Below are 20,656 nucleotides of genomic sequence, written 5' to 3'. Positions count from 1 at the left end.
GTGAACTGTGAACTTCCAGATGTTCAAGCTGAATTTAGAAAAGGCAGAGAGGAACCAGAGATCAAATTGCCAACACCCGTTAGATCATCGAAAGAGCAAGAGAGTTCCAGAAAAATATCTGCTTCATTGACTAAACCAAAGCCTTTGACTATGTGGATCACAACAAACTGTGGAAAATTCTTAAAGAGATGGGAATACCAGACCACCTGACCTGCCTCCTGAGAAATCTGTATGCAGGTCAAGAAGCAACAGTTAGAACTGGACATGGAACAACAGACTGGTTCCAAATAGGGAAAGGAGTACGTCAAGGTTGTATATTGCCACCCTGCTTATTTAACTTATATGCAGAGTACATCATTCGAAATGCCAGGCTGGATGAAGCACAAGGTGGAATCAAGATTGCCGGGAGAAATATCAATAACCTCAGATACAAAAATGACCCCACCCTTATGGCAGAAAGCGAAGAAGAACTAAAGAGTTTCTTGATGAAAGTGAAAGAGGAGAGTGAAAAAGTTGGCTTAAAACTCAACATTCAGAAAACTAACACCATGGCATCCGGTCCCATCACTTCATGGCAAATAGATGGGGAAACAATGCAAACAGTGGCTGACTTTATTTTTCTGGGCTCCAAAATCACTGCAGATGGTGACTGCAGTCATGAAATTAAAAGTCGCTTGCTCCTTGGAAGAAAAGCTATAACCAACCTAGATAGCATATTAAAAAGCAGAGACATTGCTTTGCCAACAAAGGTCCATCTAGTCAAAGCTAGGGTTTTTCCAGTAGTCATGTATGGATGTGAGAGTTGGATTATAAAGAAAGCTGAGTACTGAAGAGTTGATGCTTTTGAACTGTGGTGTTGGAGAAGACTCTTGAGAGTCTCTTGGACTGCAAGGAGATCAAGCCAGTCGATCCTAAAAGAAATCTGTCCTGAATATTCATTGGAAGGACTGATGCTGAAGCTGAAACTCCAATACTTTGGCCACCTGATGTGAAGAACTGACTCATTGGAAAAGACCCTGATGCTGGAAAAGACTGAAGGCAGGGGGACAACAGAGCATGAGATGGTTGGACGGCATCACCGACTCGATGGACATGAGTTTGAGCAAGCTGCGGAGTTGGTGATGGACAGGGAAGCCTGGTGTGCTGCAGTCCATGGGGTCGCAAGGGGTCGGACATGACTGAGTGACTGAACTGAATGCTTTTGCACACCCAAAACATTCACAATAACTGTGATATACTCTAAAACCCAAGTTGGTTATTCAAATTTCCTCAGATGTCTTACTTTAGTTGATTTGTTCAAACCAGGATCTCAAAAAAAAAAAAAAACAACAAACCAGGATCTCAAGAAAATCTACTCATTGCATTTGGTATTTCTTAAATCTCTTTAATCTACAGTAGTTCACCTCTCCTCTCTTTTCTCTCTCTCTCTTTTATTTTATTTTTTTGGATACCATCTACACAGAAGTAGGTTCATTTTGTCCTGTAGAATGTCCTGTAGAATGGAGTGTCATTTAACTTTTTCCTCCATCCCCTGTGTTTCCACTTACCAAACCTGAAGGTTTAATTAGATTTGGATTCCTCCGGGTGAGGAGGAGCGTAGGACAAGATTCCTTCTCAGGTGCTGTGTGTTTCCTGTTGTGCTCCCTCAGGAAGCAAGTCCTGCTTGCTTGTCCCTCTCTTGAGTAAAGCTGAGGGTAAGTGGTGTGTTCAGATGGCCATTAACTCTGCTGTGTAAGGTTTCCCCATCAACCTTCCAACTGACAGTTACATACACAGATGAGTTTTGCCTGAATCAGTTATTTCATGAGGGGTTATGAAATACTGGCTTTTGAATTATATTATTTTCTCTTCACTTATTAACTGGAATGCTTTAATGAAAAAGAAGTGTCCCTCATCAAGGTTGTTGGGTTACCCTGAAGCATGGTTCATATGGGAAAGGCAGGATAAATGCCTCCTTTCTCCCCTTTCGTTGCCAGTTCTCAAAGTAAACTGATGTGTTCATAGTACTTTACCTTGGCCGGTAAACCACGTTGTTACCACACAGGACATACATACAGAGGCGGAGTCTGCCGGCCTACAGGGAGGACATGGGGATGTCTGAGAGAAGAAATATGAAGAGGGAAACACAGGCGGCCTGACTGGGGGCAGGGGATCCGCCCTGCTTTTCTGACACAGATGGAGAAATAGATACTTATCAGAAATAACTGGACTTCCCTGATGGTCCAGTGGCTAAGACTCCACTCTCCCAAAGCAGGAGGGCCGGGTTCAATCCCGGGTCAGAGAACTAGATCCCACATGACACCGAGTTCACATGCAGCAACTAAAGATCTCAAATGCTTCACCCAAGTAAATAAATATTTTTAAACTAAATGGTGGCGTAAGAACCCCTCTCTAAGTGCAGGAGACAAGACACATGGGTTTCATCCCTAGGTTGGGAAGATTCCCTGGAGGAGGGCGTGGCAACCCACTCCAGAATTTCTGCCTGGAGAATCCCCATGGACAGAGGAGCCTGACAGACTGTAGTCCACCAGGTCACAAAGAGTCAGACACAACTGAAGCAACTTAGCACGCACACAAAAACTACATAGAAGGAAATGAAAAAATAAATAAATAGAAGGAAAAAGATAAATAAATGACCTCTGGGTAATTCGGTAAAAATACAACCACAAAGGTTGGGTGAATGACCCAACCCAATGTGTATTGAGAGAGGGGAGGTTGGAGGGAAGAGTGAAGATGTGCAATCACCTTTGTGCTTCAGTATCTTAAGCCCAGCTAACTTGGTGATGTTCCTATCAACCAATTTAAGGAATGTTGTTCAAACTTCACCAAGCTTGCTTTTGTTATTTTGGAATTCCTCAAGCCATTCAAGTGCCCTCGCCGTTGGAGGTAGAAGCCTGGTAGACAATAACTAACACGGGTTCACTGAGAATGTCGTGCCAACCCCAGTGGCAGGTCCTTGCTCATTGCTCTAAAAGGAGAGATCAAGGGGAGGCCAGTGTCTCAGGATGTCTGAGTCTCAATGAGGCATTTGATACGGTCATAAGGAACCAAAGGAAAATTTCTTGGACCCATGTATACAAAAAAGAGGGGAAATTCATTTACCACCACTGGAGGACCCTTTTACACTTTAATACCAACCTCTTACATGATACTATAAATAGAGGAAAAGAATGAATCATTTCCCTTACCTTTGCAGGAACAAGTAATTCAGGTTAAAGTACCAGTTGATGAGAGATTACTTATTTTATAGGAGAATATAAAAATAAGTATAGAAAAAGTAACCAAATTGGAAAATCATCATTTTGCAAACATGAGTGGCAGTTCCCGTTTGAAAGGCGCCCTCCCTGAACCTAGACAGCATATTAAAAAGCAGAGACATTACTTGGCCAACAAAGGTCCGTCTAGTCAAAGCTAGGGTTTTTCCAGTAGTCACGTGTGGATGTGAGAGTTGGGCTATAAAGAAAGCTGAGTGCCAAAGAATTGATGCTTTTGAACTGTGGTGTTGGAGAAGACTCCTGAGAGTCCCTTGGACTGCAAGGAGATCAAACCAGTCAATCCTAAAGGAAATCAGTCCTGAATATTCATTGGAAGGATTGATACTGAAGCTAAAGCTCCAATACTTTGGCCACATGATGCAAAGAACTGACTCATTGGAAAAGACCCTGATGCTGGGAAAGATTGAAGGCAGGAAGAGAAGGGGATGATAGAGGATGAGATGGTTGAATGGCATCACCAACCCAATGCACATGAGTTTGAGCAAGCTGCGGGAGTTGGTGATGGACAAGGAAGCCTGGCAAGCTGCAGTCCATGGGGTCACAGAGTCAGACACAACTGAGTGACTGAACTGAACTGAACTCCCTGAACCAGGAGAACAAAAAGCTGAGACCAAGAGAATTCTGTAGAAACAAAACTTGTTGGGAATTTCCGAGAGGCCCAGTGGTGAAGACTCAGTGCTTTCACTGCCATGACCTGGGTTAAGTTCCCGGTTAGGGAAGGAAGATCCTGCAACAAAAACAGAACTTGTTAAAATAATCCTTATCTTCCTTTAGCCTCCTCACGTAGTTTAGACACTTTCCCACAATTGCCTCTTTCATTCAACCTAACATATAAGCAAGTATGTTTTGCCATGTCTTTGGGCTTTCATTTTTTTTATGAAGGCTTGTGTTATGTAAAACTTAAATATGTATACTTTTCTCCTGTTAATCTGTCTTTGTCAGGTTGATTTTTCAGAATGAGCCCGGGACCCTAAGAAGGTCAAGGAAAACTTTCCCCTCCCCTACACAGGCAAAGATCATCAGTGGATGCCAAAATCATTAGGTTAATTGTGATGGAGGTTGGATATTCATTCACATGGTGCTGAAACCAAGGGTAGTCAGCAGTTAGCTATTAATAAGTAATAATAGTAACCTGCCTTCACTGATCAAGCTCACTTTGTTTTTACAGAAACTTGCCTGTCCTCCAAACACCACATAGCCCAATGTTTGCCCAAGTTGTTTTTTGAGACTTGGAGCTGGCTGTGTCTGGTTTGAGCTAGAGCCAGTTAAGACGCTCCATCTGGACACGCACGAGTGTCTGCTGGATGACACTTTGACATCAGAGGGACAAAAGCTTCATTCTCAGAGCTTGCAGTCATTTTCTAACACAGGTCCCAATAAGAGGCCTGTAGCTTAGTTGTTCCCGTGCAGAATGTTGATCACAGTACCTCTTATCTCCAATTACCTTTCACCACACCTCAGCTTTATCCCATGAATATCCCAAGCCCCTTGTCTTTTGGGAATTAAATTTGAGGCTTGTCCTCTCATCCCTTGGTTGGCTGCTTTATGAATAAGCCCTCTGCTGCAAACCTAGCATTTGGCTTGCTGTGCATCAGGCAGACAAACATGGTTTGGTAACACTGCCAAAGAAATAACCTATCTTGCCACTCAAAAGGGCAAAAAGTACTTCTACAAGGAAGAGATCCTGGGGGTTGCTACTTTAACCGGGTGATCAAACTAAGGTCAAGAATAATGGAACAAGTAGACATTATGATCCCCCTGACACAAAGCCCTGTGAAGTACATAGCATTTGGTAGACTGAAAAAAATGATCGCCTAAAAGATATCCCTGAAGGACAGGGAAGCCTGGCGTGCTGCAGCCCATGGGGTCGCAAAGAGTCTGACATGACTGAATTGACTGAACAACAACAAAAGATATTCATGCCTTAATCCCTGGAACGTGTGAAGGTTATCTTACATTGGGATAAAGAGGGTCTTTGCAGATGTGATTAAATCAAGGGTCTTGCAATGGGGAGATCCTCCTGGGTTGTCTGGGAGACCTCTAAATGCAATCACACTTATCACTCTAAGAGGGAGGCCGAAGAAGACTCAATACACACAAGTATAGAGGAGGAAGCAGTGTGACACAGAGGCAGAGACTGGAGTGATGTGGCTGTCACAGCAGTCCAAGTGCGGGTTGGAAAAGAATTTCCAGACACAGAGCATTTCAGAAGGGAGTGGGTTTATTAAGAACAAAGAGCAGAGATAATGAGAGTGCTGAGAGCACAGCAGGCCGATCTCCTAACAGACCAGGCAGAGTCAATGGGATGCTGTTAGAACAGTGGGCCAGCTCAAGGGAGAGCTGACCCATTTCATGAGTTAGTAGCCAATTTTTATAGTCTCCAGACAAAATTCCTGCTGGAAGAGTGGCATTAGGTAATGGGTTAGGGCACTGTAGAGTGACTACCAGGGTGGGCATTTTTGTTTACCTGGGGTCAGGAAGCTTGATGATGATGATCAGCAAGCTTTTGACAACAGTTACAAAGGGGCTCAGTCAGTTTCAGAAGTGACCTTGGTTCTGGGCTCTACTTCCATGGCCTTGGTGCAAGATCTCACACTTGTGACCTTGGGATGAGACTCCACAGTGGCCACAAGTCAAGTTATGCCAGCAGCCACCGGAAGCTGGAGGAACAGATTTTTCCCTCATGTCTCTGGAGTGGGCCAGGCCTTGTGGACACCTTGAGTTTTTTGTTTTGAACTTCTGGCTCCCAGAATTGTGAAGGACGACATATCTTTTTTTTTAAAACCATCAAGTTTGTAGTAATTTGTTATAGCACCCATAGGAAACTAATACCTGGTGTCATTCATGAAGTATTCTTGCCCAAACCATGTAATCAGAATCTAATTAGGCCTTTAAGGGAATTCCCTGGTGGTCCAGTGGTTCAATCCCTGGTTGGGGTACTATTAATAAGATCCCACAAACCGCTCAATGCAGCCAAAAAAAAAAAAAAAAGGAATCTAATTAGGCCTTTAAGAGTAATTGCTAGGTTAAAGAAAAAGCAGAACCTTGAGGAACAAGTTAAAAACACCATGAGAGTACAGTTTGATGAAACCAATATGTGGAATATCCTACAAAACAACTGCCCAAGTCTCTTCAAAGGATCATTGTCACAGAAAGAAGGGGACTGTTCTAGAATAAAGAGACTAACAAGATCTAACAGTAAAATAAAGTGCTTGATCCTTGATTCAAGAATACTGGCCCTTGAAAGAACAATTACCATAAAAGATATTTGGGGAACAGTTGAAAAAATTTGAATATTGATTAAGTATTAAGTAATATTGTTGTTGTTGTTTAGTTGCTAAGTCATGTCTGACCCTTTTGAGACCCCATGTACTGTAGCCCGACAGGCTTCTCTGTCCATAAGATTTCCCAGGCAAGGATACTAGAGTGGGTTGCCATTTCCTTCTCCAGAGGATCTTCCCAACCCAGGGATCAAACCTGGGTCTCATGCATTGACAGGTGGATTCTTTACCACTGAGCCATCTAAGAAGCCCATTAAGTAATATTAGGAATTATTAATTTTCTCAGACATAATCATATTGCAGGCAAATGTCCTTAGATTTTGGGTATGCATGCTGAAATATTTAAGCATAAAATGCCTTGATCTCTATAATTCACATTGAGATGCACCTGCTAAATATATATATTTTATGTGTGTGTATATGTATACACACATATATAATTTAATATATATATATATTTTTTTCCATTTGCCATATTTTCAAATGTGGGAAAATGTTGCAGTACTGGATTAGGTGGTGGGTATACGGGTATTTCTATTCTTCCTACTGTTTTAAAAGTTCCCTAATAAAAGAAATGTAAGAAGAAATCAGACTCTTTTAAAAGGAGATTGTAACAGTTGCTCAGCTTCCTTTAGAAGAAATCAAGACTTCCCTGGTGGTCCAGTAGTTAAGAGTCCGCCTTGCAGTGCAGAGGTTGTAGGTTTGATCCCTGGTCTGGTCAGGGAACTAAGATCTCACATGCTACAGGGCACCTAAGCCCGAGTGCCACAGTGAAGATCCCACATGTCTCAACTAAGACATGATGCAGCCAAACATTAAAAAAAAAGAAAAAGCAACTATAGAAGCAATCAACCCAGTGTGGAGCTCAGCCTCTCCCTGCGTGCTGCTGGGAAATGGGAGGCTCCAGGTCCCGGGTGGTACCCGACATTGTTGCATGGCCTTGTAAAGACAGCTCCCTCTGTGGTTATTTATCAGCACATAACTGTTTGATAACTGGCTGACATCTCTATCGTCACTATATTTAGAAGTTAATGGTTTAATGACAGGCAATAAACAGCCTTGAAATGTGACCTATTCTCACCTGAGAGTCATCTGACAGGGGCCAATAAAATTTAACACTTTTAAGAGTCAGCAGGTACTTTAACCCTTAGGATAATCTCTTTGTCCCTATTCTTCGGGAAATAACACAATCAGAAGACTATTTTGGGAAACTATGACGTTAATGGTCAAAGTACAATAAACAAAGTAACAGGGACTTCCCTGGTGATCTAGTGGCTAAGACTAGTTCCCTAGTCAGGGAACTAGATCCCACATGCCATGACTAAGACCCGGTGCAGCCAAATAAATTAACTAAATAAATTAAAAAAGAAAGAAAGAAACAGATGGCCCTGAGCTGCTGAAAGCTACATGCCCACAGATGCCACTGGACAGAACTAGCCACTGTGTCTGCAATTGTTCTCACTGGAGCATTAAAACAAACCAGCAAGATGAGAGCAGCTCTAAGCAAGCAATGCCAAATGCTGGAGTGGCTCATTTCATCTTTCCTATCAATTCCTTTTCATGTTACTCATTTCTGTTTTCTCTACTCCACATTATGGATGATTCTTCCAGTTTACTAATTCTCTACCAGTGGATTGAATTAGCCTCTTTATCTCTTTGAACAACTTTAGTCTCAGATTCCAGAAGATCTCCAGTTAAGGTAAGAGGTCCTCGCTCCTATGCCTGGAGGGACCTTTACAATCTCTCGTTTCTTGTTTTCTCGAACCTCCCTCGAACAGGCGGGTGGCAGTGGGCACAACTGAGGGACACTGGAGAGACTACTCCTCAGCATGCCCCAAAGGCGCTATCTGCTGAGCCCCAGTAGCTGTTACACAAGCCGGTGGGGGTTCTTCTGTCCTTTCTCTTCTCTGTGCCAAGGATCAGACCAATGAAACTGTGAGCACCGGTCAGATATTTAGCAAATTTTCCGGCGGGCTATGAAGGGGATTCCTTGGCACATTTTCCCCACTGCTTTTTCCTCCTGTCCTTCGGCTCTCTCCTGCGACTCAAGCCCGGCCAAAACTAATGAAACTCAGGCTCTGATGTCTCATTGCAAAAATTCATTGAGAGACAAAGCGATAAGAGGTGGATTTGTTAGGATCCAGAGAGAAGCCACGCTTCAGGGTGTGAACCATTGCCGAGGGCAAGGGCTGGGGCCATGGAATTAGGCCTGGCTAGGTTTTGGAGAAGGCAATGGCACCCCACTCCAGTACTCTTGCCTGGAAAATCCCATCGGCGGAGGAGCCTAGTAGGCTGCAGTCCATGGGGTCGTAAAGAGTAGGACAGGAGTGAGTGACTTCACTTTCACTTTCATGCATTGGAGAAGGAAATGGCAACCCACTCCAGAGTTCTTGCCTGGAGAATCCCAGGGACGGAGCCTGGTGGGCCGCCATCTATGGGGTCACACAGAGTCAGACACAACTGAAGCGACTTAGCAGCAGCAGCAGTCTCCAAGCATGCTCCCCATCTGAGTTTCTTGGTTGTAAAGTCACCTACTGATTTGTTCTCCTGAGGATGTTTTTTATTTTGGCTCATCTTGCTAACAGTTGTCTTCCAAGGGAGCTCCCTGTCTGGAGGCATCCCTGGGGCTGACTTAAGCTTTTGCCTGTGTTCAGCCCTCTGAGATTCACAGGTTCCAAACCACATTTAAGTTATTAAGTAGTTCTGACATACAAAAATATGAATTGCACAACGAGCTCCCATAGACCCTCTGTATACTTCCTTGAATACATCTCTCCATACCCACCCCACCTTGAATTTAGCATTTAACAATCCTATGCATTTTTTTACTGTGATGCCATGCTATGCTATGCTAAGCCACTTCAGTCGTTTCCGACTCTGTGCGACCCCATAGACGGCAGCCCACCAGGCTCCCCCGTCCCAGGGATTCTCCAGGCAAGAACACTGGACTGGGTTGCCATTTCCTTCTCCAGTGCATGAAAGTGAAAAGTGAAAGGAAAGTCGTTCAGTCGTGTCCAACTCCTAGTGACCCCATGGACTGCAGCCTACCAGGCTCCTCCGTCCATGGGATTTTCCAGGCAAGAGTACTGGAGTGGGGTGCCATTGCCTTCTCCGTTTTACTGTGATACTTAACTCCGAACAATGCATATATTTTAAATTTATTTACAATGTTAATTTCTGCTATACAGTGAAATAATTCAGTTATACATACATATGTAGTGTGTATATATATATATACACACACACACACACACATTCCTTTTCATATTCTTTCTCATTAGACTTATCACAGAATATTGAATATAGTTCCTGTGGTACACAGTAGGACCTTTAGACAATGTGTTATTTAGTGATGTTTTCACACTACATACTATTTTTCTGTGATTTACTTTTTTCCTTCATATTGTGAGATTAATCCACACTGGTATGTTAGGCATATTACCTCTGCATGTAACACATGGTATATTGTAAATATACCATTTTCCTACTGGAGAACACTTGAGCCTCTTTTTTCTCCCCCATTACAATCAGTAACATCAAGGATTCATGTACATTAATCTGTGTGACTGTGTTTAGGGTGTGTTACCAGAAGTGGAAACACTGGGTTGAAAAGAACACACCTCATTTTTAGTAGGTACACAGCACACGTGAGAGAGCACACAGAGAAAAACAGTTTATTTAAGATTGAAGTGAGGCAGAAAGCAGGGTTTCCCTGGAGACTCAGACTGGAAAGAATTTGCCCATAATGGGAGAGATTCAATCCCTGGGTTGGGAAGATCCCCTGGAGAAGGGAATGGTTACTCACTCCAGTATTCTTACCTAGAGAATTCGAGGGAGAGAGGAACCTGGCGGGCTAGTCTATGGAGTTGAAAAGTCAGACACAACTCAGGAACATTTTCACTTTCAAGGCAGAAAGACAGATGGGTATCCTGTCTGAGGAGTGCAGTAAAAATTAAATACACATATAGGACAGATCTGGGTCTTTGTTTACACTTGTCCAATTATCTTTTTTCACACCTGACCAGTCCCTAAGACCCTCCCCAAGATGTGTGCAACTTTTTGCCAAGGTGGAGTCCACCGCAGACGCCTGTGGAGGGATATCTGAGCTTATCATGGGGCAGCATCCCCTCCTTTTTTGACCCCCAAGGAAACTTCCTGCGAACGTGCAGACAGGAAAGTTTTCCTTGACCTTAGGAGTGGTCATCTTAAGTCTTTATTTTAGCAGAACTCAGCTCAGCTTCTGCCACTAGCTTTGTCCTCAGAGTGTCTGGGTGAGAACAAAGATTCAATTTTACTCCACTTGACAAACACCAGCTGTCCAGCCCAGGTGCCCATCTATCTCCTACCACAATACCTGTCTGTGACCTTAAGCAAATAGACCACCTGACCTGCCTTTTGAGAAACCTGTATGCAGGTCAGGAAGCAACAGTGAGAACTGAACATGGAACAACAGACTGGTTCCAAATAGGAAAAGGAATACATCAAGGCTGTATATTGTCACCCTGCTTATTTAACTTATATGCAGAGTACATCATGAGAAACGCTGGGCTGGAGGAAGCACAAGCTGGAATCAAGATTGCCAGGAGAAATATCAATAACCTCAGATATGCCGATGACACCACCCTTATGGCAGAAAGTGAAGAGGAACTAAAAAGCCTCTTGATAAAAGTGAAAGAGGAGAGTGAAAAAGTTGGCTTAAAACTCAACATTCAGAAAACTAAGATCATGGCATCGGGTCACATCACTTCATGGCAAATAGATGGGGAAACAGTGGCTGACTTCATGAAATTGAAAGACACTTACTCCTTGGAAGGAAAGTTATGACCAACCTAGACAGCATATTAAAAAGCAGAGACATTATTTTGCCAACAAAGGTCCGTCTAGTCAAGGCTATGGTTTTTTCCAGTAGTCATGTATGGATGTGAGAGTTGGACTATAAAGCTGAGTGCCGAAGAGTTTATGCTTTTGAATTGTGGTGTTGGAGAAGACTCTTGAGAGTCCCTTGGACTGCAAGGAGATCCAACCAGTCCATCCTAAAGATCAGTCCTGGGTGTTCATTGGATGGACTGATGTTGAAGCTGAAACTCCAACACTTTGGTCACCTGATGGGAAGAACTGACTCATTTGAAAAGACCCTGATGCTGGGAAAGGTTGAGGGCAGAAGGGGATGACAGAGGATGAGATAGTTGGATGGCATCACCAACTCAATGGACATGGGCTTGGGTAGACTGGACTGAAGATTAAAGAAACCAAGGTCAGAGAATAACAATGGGAGCAGGTGACCTTGCCCTGTAGGAGTACCTAACAAGGCAATTTCAAGGAGGAAAAAAAAAACTGGCAAAATTGACTTAAATAGAAGTTGGAAAAAAATCTTTGCTGAGTGGTGACCAAGCTGTAAATGTTACACAGAAAAATAAATGCAAAAGATGTGCAATTTTTAAAACATGACTTATTAGATACAGAAATTGATACACTCCAGCTAGAACAGTGATGGTAGATATAGACAAACAGGCAGTCTGAAGGAGACTGTCATTTGGAGTATAAACTGGGACAAGGCTCCCCTAGTGGTCCAGTGGCTGAGACTCCACACTCTTAATGCTGGGGACACAGGTTCAATCCCTGTGGTCAGGGAACTAGATCCCACATGCCACAATTAAAGACCCTAGATGCTTCAACTAAGACCTGGCACAGCCAACTAAGTAAACTAACATTAAAAAATAAAGTGGGACAACTTCACGGAACATACACTATTACTTTTAAAAGCCCAGATCCTTTAACTCTGAAATTCTACTTTTGGAGAAGTATTTTGGAACACAACTTCAAATGGGTACAGGGAATCAGACTGGTTTATAGCTTGAAAGTGAAAGAAAGTGAAGTTGCTCAGTCGTGTCTGACTCTTTGCGACCCCATGGACGGTAGCCTACCAGGCTCCGCGATCCATGGGATTTTCCAGGCAAGAATACTGGAGTGGGCTGCCATTTCCTTCTCCAGGAGATCTTCCCAACCCAGGGATCGAACCCGGGTCTCCTGCATTGCCGACAGATGCTTTACCATCTGATCCACCAGTGAAGCCCAAGGTTTATAGCTTGTAAGAAACTCAAATGCCCCCTACCAAACAAATGTACAATACAGCTTTAGCACAGCATACTCTATACATGCTAGTGGGGAATCACCTTTATGACAGTGACAGAAAGGAGCAAAGGGTACTTTTTCTCCAATTTTTTAAACTGTGGTGAAATACACATAAAATTAGCATTATAATTAATAAATCATTAATAAAACACACATAAAATGTTTACCATTAAAAAAATTTTATTGGGGTATAGTTGACTTACAATGTGTTAGTTTCAAGTATACAGTAAACTGAATCAGTTATACATACACTTTGGGATCCTCTTCTCTTATAGACTACTACAGAGCACTGAATTTCCTGTGCTATACTGGTCTTTATTAGTTATCTATTTTATACTTAGTGGTGTGTATGTATCAATTCCGATCTTCCAATTTATCCCTCCCCAAATCTTTCCCACTTCTAGGCATACAGTTCAGTGGTAATAACTATGTTCATAACATTGACCAATTATCACCACCATCCATCCCCATCAACTCTTTCACCTTGTAAAAGTGAAACAATACCCATTAAATACTTCTTCACTTCCTCATTCCCAGCTCCTGACAATCAGCAGGATTATTCTTCTTCTAAGAATATATCCAGACAACCTATGTTTTCACCAATTCATCAAAAAGAAAACTGGATGATTGTGTTAATAGTATAATTAAAACCTCAAATATTAAAAATATTATGGTACTCCATCTAGAAATCCTCAACACTGGTGTCAATATATGACAAACCTAATTTTAGTTTTTTGTAATGTAGCTGGAAAGAGGTACATACAGCTAGATGTCAACTGATGCTCATTCACTTTCACATCCCTAAACCTTTCTGTACCCTCTTGTTTTTACTCAGACCCACCTATTTTTATTTGCTTTAAAACATTTTATTGCAATCTTTCTAATAAAGATCACCTAATTGATTTTGGTCCCCAAACTTCTAATCAGCCCATCCCCTCTGCACTGGAGTTTGACAGCTGCTCACACAGGTTCATGCAGGAAACATGTGAAGTTCCAAGGATCTGACCAACACCAGGTAGGACATCCTCTGCATCAGCAAAATCCTAAAACTTCATAAAAGAAATACATATTAAAAACATGCAAGTAGCTGGCCTTAGAGCATCAATCTGTTATAGATACAGGGACAGACTGGTAACTAACAGAGAACGGTGATTAGCCAAAAAGGACTTGCGGCAGTAATCGCTTTCTAGTATATACAGATATCCAATTATTACAGCGTGTATCTGAAACTAATGTAACTATATACCAACTTTACTTTTTAAAGACAATTGCCACACAAGAAGGAAAGAAGCACGAGTGGATCAGGTGGTTTCAAAGATCCTCAGAGAAGCGCTCAGAGACCCTAGTCCAACCAGTTCATCACCACCACTCTGGAGCTGGGAGAAAAACAAGGAAGGGACTTACCACAGTACCAGGCAGAAGGCATGCTGCTCTCCACTTCTTGTCACAGCCTGTTGCTGAAGTGGCAGGAACCACCACCTGGACATCCCAGCCACCCCTAAAGTGCTTCTCCAGGAGAATTCTAAACCTTAGGCCTTCAGTCACCAGGTTAGCCTGGAATCTCTGTGAAGGGGTACTGCCCTGGCTGGGCTTCCAAAGCTCTCAGGCTAGAAAAAAGATGAAAGGAGGACAACCAATGAGAAAAACAAGCAGACTTACAGCCTTCCCACCAGCCCTTCTCAAATATCCAAGTATCCAGTTCCCTAAATGAGTCAGAAATCAATTTTGACATCAAGACCAGTATCAGAGACTCTAGTCTGAGAAATCATCATTCCCAATTTAGGGAGATCTGGATCAAGAAAAGCATTAGCATCTAGAACATTCAGAGATGATAGCCCCAACATAAGGATTTATCAAATTATGAGTTTAGCGATGAGTTTAGTTCAGGAGAGAAAAGGAGAAAACAAATTTAGAACTGCAGAAAATACCTCCATCAAGAAAGCACCGTATGTAGGGTAACATACTAGGAAAAGGGGTGGAGAAAGCAGGTTTAGTAAGGCTGAGAAAAAAAGTTCGAAGAGTTAAAAAAGATAACCTGTGAAGAGACAGCAGCATAGCTAACACTTACCCTTCTTTTAAAAATAACACACCGGTGGACGTTTTAACTCCTAATGGAGAAATGAGACACACAAATACGAGATCAACAACAGTTCTTGAACTTCTCCCCGCGCCGAAATACCAAAGATCCCAGCCCGGGTCGGGGGGTGGAGGTGGTCAGCGCGCTGCGGTGATGGCGTCAGCGAGACACTCAGAATCACCTGGAGTCATCATCACCCCCATCCTCCCGCAGTGAAACCGCCACCCACTCCAGCTGCACAATCCACTCACCCTCGTGGTGCCTCGGACCCTCCTTCGAGAATCAGGAGCCTGGAAAGAAAGCAATTACTCAGCAGAGACCTGGGCGACTCCAGACGAGTTCCCCGTGCCCTGGGCTGGGTCAGTTCCAAGCAGTGGCGTCACAGAGACTTCAGAAACTCTAGTCTGTATTAATAATTCATCCCGCTCAGCCCGAGACTGCGGCTCCCCCACTCAACGGGTTCCCCAGGTACCTGCACGCGGTAGCTGTGCAAAGACGGCGCAGGCGGCAGCCTCCCCCTGGTTTGGCGAAGGTTCCGCAGCAGACTACTGGGGAACCGCCGGAGAACCATTTCTACTCTCCGCGTGTTTGCCGAACAAAGAGAACCGCAGGGGCGGGGCCAGGGCTATTTATTTACGGCGGCGCGGCTTCGGGGCCTGATGGGCATGGCTGTCTTCTGAGATGCCTGTCTCGACCCGCAGAATGTCCCTCAACACTCGTCCACACAAGACTAAAGCAATGTGAAAGAGAGGCACGAGAGAATGTTTCACATTCTTCTGGGCAAATATTCGGAAACGTTTTGTGAATTTTTAAATACAAAGAACAGGTGACCTGACTGGCCAGGCCGGAGAAAGTCCCAAGCGCTGCCCGGTGGGCGCACACTTCCTGGATGGCCTCCCAGGAGGACTAGTCCCAGCTTGTGTAACCCGAAGTCTTGTCTTTAGTTCTCACGTGTCCCACCAAGGCATTGGGGTCATTCCAAGGGACTGTCATCCCGCTGTGTCTAGCCAGCGAAATCTGAATTCGCAACCCACCCCCCACTCCAGCCCACAGACCTGTCACGCACATTATTTCTTGTCCTTTTTTTCTTCTTTTTTTTTTTTAATATTTATTTATTTCTTCATTTGACTGCACCAGGTCTTAGTTGCAGCATGTGGGATCTAGTTCCCTGACCAGGGATTGAACTTGGGGCCCCTGAATTGGGAGCCTGGAGTCTTAGCCACTGGACCACCAGGGAAGTCCCTCTTGTCCTTTTTTAATAAACAGTTTTATTAAGGTATAATTTTGTCTACTGCGGGGGGGGGGGGTGCTGGGTGGGTGGGGCAGCACAACCTGAAAGTTCAGAATTCTGTTTTATTCTTCAGGCAAAACTGAGGACCTTGAAATACGTATGCTGTCCTGTGTGAAATAGACAGCTAGTGGGAAGTTGCCCTGTAACTCAGGGAGCTCAACCTGGTGCTCCTTGAGGACCTGGAGGGGTGGGATGAGAGTATGGGGGTGGGAGAGAGGTTCAAGAAGAGGGGAATATATGTATACTTACGGCTCACGTTGTACAGCAGAAACCAATACAACATTGTAAAACAATTATCTTCCAATTAAATGTCAAACACACACACAAAACTGAAGACTTGAGCCCAGGTTGCAGTCTCTCAGCTCCGAAGAGGAAATGGAGAAGCCAGGCTATATAGGGTTTTTGCAACAAAGACCGTGTAGTCAGCTTTAAAAAATTAACTGTTAATTAAAGAAAATCAGACATCTCAAGTCAATGAATTTACTCTTTTTCTGTGTATGGGAAGATGCAAAAGTCTGGGCTTGTAAAAGTAATTCCTCAGCTATCTGGGGCTGGTATCCTGTGTTTCCCCAACCTTATTCTACATGGGGTGCACCGTTGTAGGGTAGGGGGTGGCTGCGTCCACAATTTTTCCCTCTTGCACAACTGAAACTCTGTACTTGTGAACAGTTACTCCCCATTTCCCTCTTCTTCATGTCTTTTTTTTTTTTTTTCATCCCACAAACCATTATTAGAGACCTCTCTGTGCGACTCCAAATCCTTCAGCTCATATGTCCCCGGAGAGGGCTCTGCCCCTTGTCCTAGGAAGTGGCTCCACCTATGGGTGGCTCAAGGAGTACACACACAGGCATTTCAAAACGGGCTTCAAATACTCATCAGAGCGCCTTGCAAAGGGACTGGGTGAGACTGTGTTCCATACGAGCTAGGGCTAGGGTGCCCTGAGAGAGAAGGGACCAATCCATCAGGGCAGCTGGGGTCCCCCACCCCCAACCTGGGATAAGGGAACCAGTTAAGAGCCCTCTCTGGCGGGTCCCATGGGCCAACTGGGAGCCAGCTCTTGCTTCCAGGTAGATCATTCCAGAGGGAACAGAGGAGGACTGCCCACGGAGGCACTTCCTTAGTGATATTGCTGATAGTTGGGGTAGCCTCGGGCCTTGGTACCCTCCTTTGGGGGCAGCTGGTTGGGGTTCTCCAATAAGGGGAGTGCACTGAGGAACTGCTGGATAGTGTAGTGAGTGTGGAGGATGCCAACACGCTGGATGAGGGCCAACAGAATCCCCCCCACCTCAATCATTGCTGAGCCCACCATCACCAATGAGCCACTGAGGGCAGCTAGCACAGACCTGTCAGTGCTTCACGGGTAACAGAGTTCCAGAAATCTTCCTTGCCCCGCAGCTACACCAGACCCGTGGATGGTGGAAAACAACCGCCCCACTCCCACCCACACACCGCGAAGCTACCTCCAGTCTGAGGGGCTTTGCTCTTTAACAGCATTGACACTGCCTCTCAATCGGTGCGGAATTCCTACGGGGTCATTGCGGAAACACTTCATGGCCTGGAAGACTTTATCGCAGGTAACACCCATAATGAAGGTTCCACCGCAATCATCCACAGTTCTCCATGGGCAAGGCTCCTGAGCAAGCGAACTCCTCCATGGCTCATGTCTTTTTTTTCTAAGTTCTGTGTTAATTACTTTGGCTAAGCCTCACGGCTTGTGGGATTTTACTTCCACCAGGGATCGAACCCAGGCCCTGGCAATGAAAGCACTGAGTCCTAACCGCTGGAGGGCCAGGAAATGATGCCCTGATGTTGCTTTCTAATGAGCCATTTCCCTAGTGAGGACTCATGAAATTAATTGACCCAGCTTCAGGAATTCTCTTTTTTGGCCTATTAAGCCGTTGGTGGCAATTTCCCTAAAGTTTAGCATTACTACTGCTGCCAGTGAATCAACACTTTAAGGCCTTTCCAGCTTTGATTCACAGCAGAAAATCCCTTGCCACCAGCTGCTGCTCCTGGAAGCACTAACACCTTCCTCTCCTCCGTCTCTCTTGTCCCCATACCTCTAAAAAATAATCAGGACTAGCCTCTGGTACAGTGGTTTTTCTCAACTTTGGCTGAAACATCGTGGTGGCTTTAATTCTACAATGCCTTGGCCTACTTCCCAAGACTCTGACTCTTGTGGGGACAGCCGGGGCAGGGGGAGGGGGCGGCACGGTGTGAGTATTTCTTTAGCCTCCCAAATAGTCTCAATACATCACTACATTTGTTGCTTGTTGTTGCTAAGTCACTTCAGTCGTGTCCAACTCTGTGTAACCACATAGACCGCAGCCCACCAGGCTCCCCCGTCCCTGGGATTCTCCAGGCAAGAACACTGGAGTGGGTTGCCATTTCCTTCTCCAATTCATGAAAGTGAAAAGTGAAAGGGAAGTTGCTCAGTCACTCTGACTCTTCGCAACCCCATGGACTGCAGCCCACCAGGCTCCTCCGTCCCTGGGATTTTCCAGGCAAGAGTACTGGAGTGGGGTGCCATGGAACATAACAGCTATGGAAAGTCACTAATTAAAAACTAGGTAAAGAGCTGCAGCACTACATTGGCAAACCCTAACTCCAATGATTTGAAGTTAAAAGATTTGAGGGACTATCCTGGCAGTTCAGTGGTTAAGACTCCCATGCTTCCACTGCATGGGGTGAGGGTTTAATCCCTGGTCAGGGAACTAAGATCCTGCATGCCCCTCTGAGCAGCCAAAAATAAGATGGTTTACTTTTAAAGATTTATTCTATTATCTGACAGGTTCAGTTTTTAAAAACTTAAGCAAGCCCCCAATTTCTGCTGCTGCAGCAGTTAAACTGCACATATTATGAAGTTATGGTCAGAACATACAGCATCATATTATAGTTCATATATCTTGTTAGTAAGACCAGCCTTTGAGAATTGGCCCAGGAACCAGGACTATACTTTTTTTTTTTTTACCTTTACAAACTTTTCCTTAACAAGGCTTCCCATACTTTGTCATTCCTAAAATGTTTTGGTTTCCCAGAGGGGAATGATTTATTGGAAAAATACACAACATGAAACTTTAAGTTGTGTGATTCTGGAGTTGGTATTCGCAGGCTCAGTTTTTGGAAGGAAAGAGGCTGAGATTCTAATCAGGCTAAAGAAAGTGTTGCTTCGCAGATGGCTCAGTGGTAAAGAACCTACCCACCAATGCAGGAGATGCAGGTTGGATCTCCGGATTGGAAAAGATCCCCTGGAGAAGGAAATGGCAACCCACTCCAGTATTCTTGCCTGGAAAATCCAATGGACAGAGAAGCCTGTTGAGCTACAGTCAGGGCTGCAAGAGAGTCTGGATATGATTAATGCAACAAAGTGTTAAGGACTTTTAAACTGCTCCAGTGAGAAGAAGCCCCTAGGGAAGGGCTTGTGTGGGAGGAACACCCATTTCCCAAGCTCTACCCTGCACAGCTTTTATTCCCTTTTTTTCATAATTAAATGTGCCATTCAGTTTCTATCGTTTACAGATTGTCCGTGAAAAGCACAAAAAGGCTACTGTCAGTGAAAAAGTGTTAGTCACTCAGTCCTGTCTGACTCTTTGTGACTCCATGGACTGTAGCTCGCCAGGCTTCTCATTCCAGTGATTTCTCCTGGCAAGAATACTAAAGTGGGTTGTCATTCCCTTCTCCAGGGGGTCTTCCAAACCCAGGGATCGAACCCAGGTCTCCTGCATTGAAGGCAGACTCTTTTACCTAAAACTGGAGTAAAATCACCACTTGAAGCCAGACAGGAACCGTACAACACCAACCCCAGTGTTCAGGCAGAGTGGAAAAACACCCTGGCCCCGAAATCACTTGTTTCTCCCTAGTTTTGCCCTAGATAGCTTAAGTGACCACCTCCACATGCTAACCTCTGAAAAAAGCTTCAGAATACCTAGGGTAGAGAATGGTGTGATGAGAATTATTGAGGCTACTGGGTGACTCAAAGATCCAGGTACAGTGCCTGGTATCCCTCTTTATTGCCTTGCCCCCAAACTCAGTTTCTCACTTCCCTACAACCCTCACTTGGAAAACTCCAGCTTCAAAGACCACAGCTGAAGCCAATGCTTGCCTACAACACATTTCTGCTCCTGATGATCTAGAACTTTGGAAGTGAGGCAATTCAGACAAATGCTTTATTTTAAAAGGAGACAACCAAAACTAAGAGGCTAAGTAATTTACACTAGATCACCCAGGTGGGATTTATAAAAGGGAGTTTTAAACTGCACCTCATTTTTACTCTTTTGTCCACCCCTAAATTTACTTATACTTAAATAAGACTGGAAGACTCACAGGTTAAATATGAACAGCTCTGCAGAGAATGAGTACAAGAGAAGAAGGAACCATAAACCTCTCAACACTGCCTTTAAACCCACACTAATTTCTCCTCCCCAAAACCCTTTGCAAATCCCATCCCTACCTTTCCTTAAAACAAACCCCACCAAAATCAAAAGGGGCACCTGGCATTTGTTTTCTGTTATGGACATAATTTACCACCTACAATAAAGTCACAACCAAGTATAGCTATAGCCATGGCTCCTAACATATATGACTCCACAAGTACTGCCCT

The 20,656-nt window shown here is 44.2% G+C and overlaps 1 long non-coding RNA gene, 3 other non-coding genes and 1 pseudogene across 4 annotated transcripts; all 5 read right to left on the bottom strand.

Annotated features, from left to right (window-relative positions):
• Positions 1 to 13,532: 13,532 nt before the first annotated feature.
• On the bottom strand, positions 13,533 to 16,443 carry LOC129645754 (uncharacterized). The gene is made up of 6 exons (XR_008711483.1): positions 16,306 to 16,443; positions 15,238 to 15,495; positions 15,017 to 15,055; positions 14,757 to 14,796; positions 14,093 to 14,295; positions 13,533 to 13,737 (listed from the first exon to the last, which is right to left on the bottom strand). It is a non-coding gene; the product is annotated as an uncharacterized LOC129645754 (long non-coding RNA).
• Positions 13,981 to 14,062, bottom strand: LOC129648143 (small nucleolar RNA ZL8). The gene has a single exon (XR_008712726.1). It is a non-coding gene; the product is annotated as a small nucleolar RNA ZL8 (small nucleolar RNA).
• Positions 14,398 to 14,464, bottom strand: LOC129648099 (small nucleolar RNA SNORD52). The gene has a single exon (XR_008712684.1). It is a non-coding gene; the product is annotated as a small nucleolar RNA SNORD52 (small nucleolar RNA).
• LOC129648101 (small nucleolar RNA SNORD48) lies at positions 14,901 to 14,963 on the bottom strand. Its single transcript, XR_008712686.1, has one exon. It is a non-coding gene; the product is annotated as a small nucleolar RNA SNORD48 (small nucleolar RNA).
• Positions 16,444 to 16,859: 416 nt separating the features above from the next.
• LOC129647201 (mitochondrial import inner membrane translocase subunit Tim17-B-like) lies at positions 16,860 to 17,983 on the bottom strand (annotated as a pseudogene).
• Between the last annotated feature and the right edge of the window lie 2,673 nt (positions 17,984 to 20,656).

Source organism: Bubalus kerabau, chromosome 3 (genome assembly GCF_029407905.1).
Source record: "Bubalus kerabau isolate K-KA32 ecotype Philippines breed swamp buffalo chromosome 3, PCC_UOA_SB_1v2, whole genome shotgun sequence".
Classification (NCBI taxonomy): Eukaryota; Metazoa; Chordata; class Mammalia; order Artiodactyla; family Bovidae; genus Bubalus; species Bubalus kerabau.
This window is presented reverse-complemented; position numbering and strand designations above follow the sequence as displayed.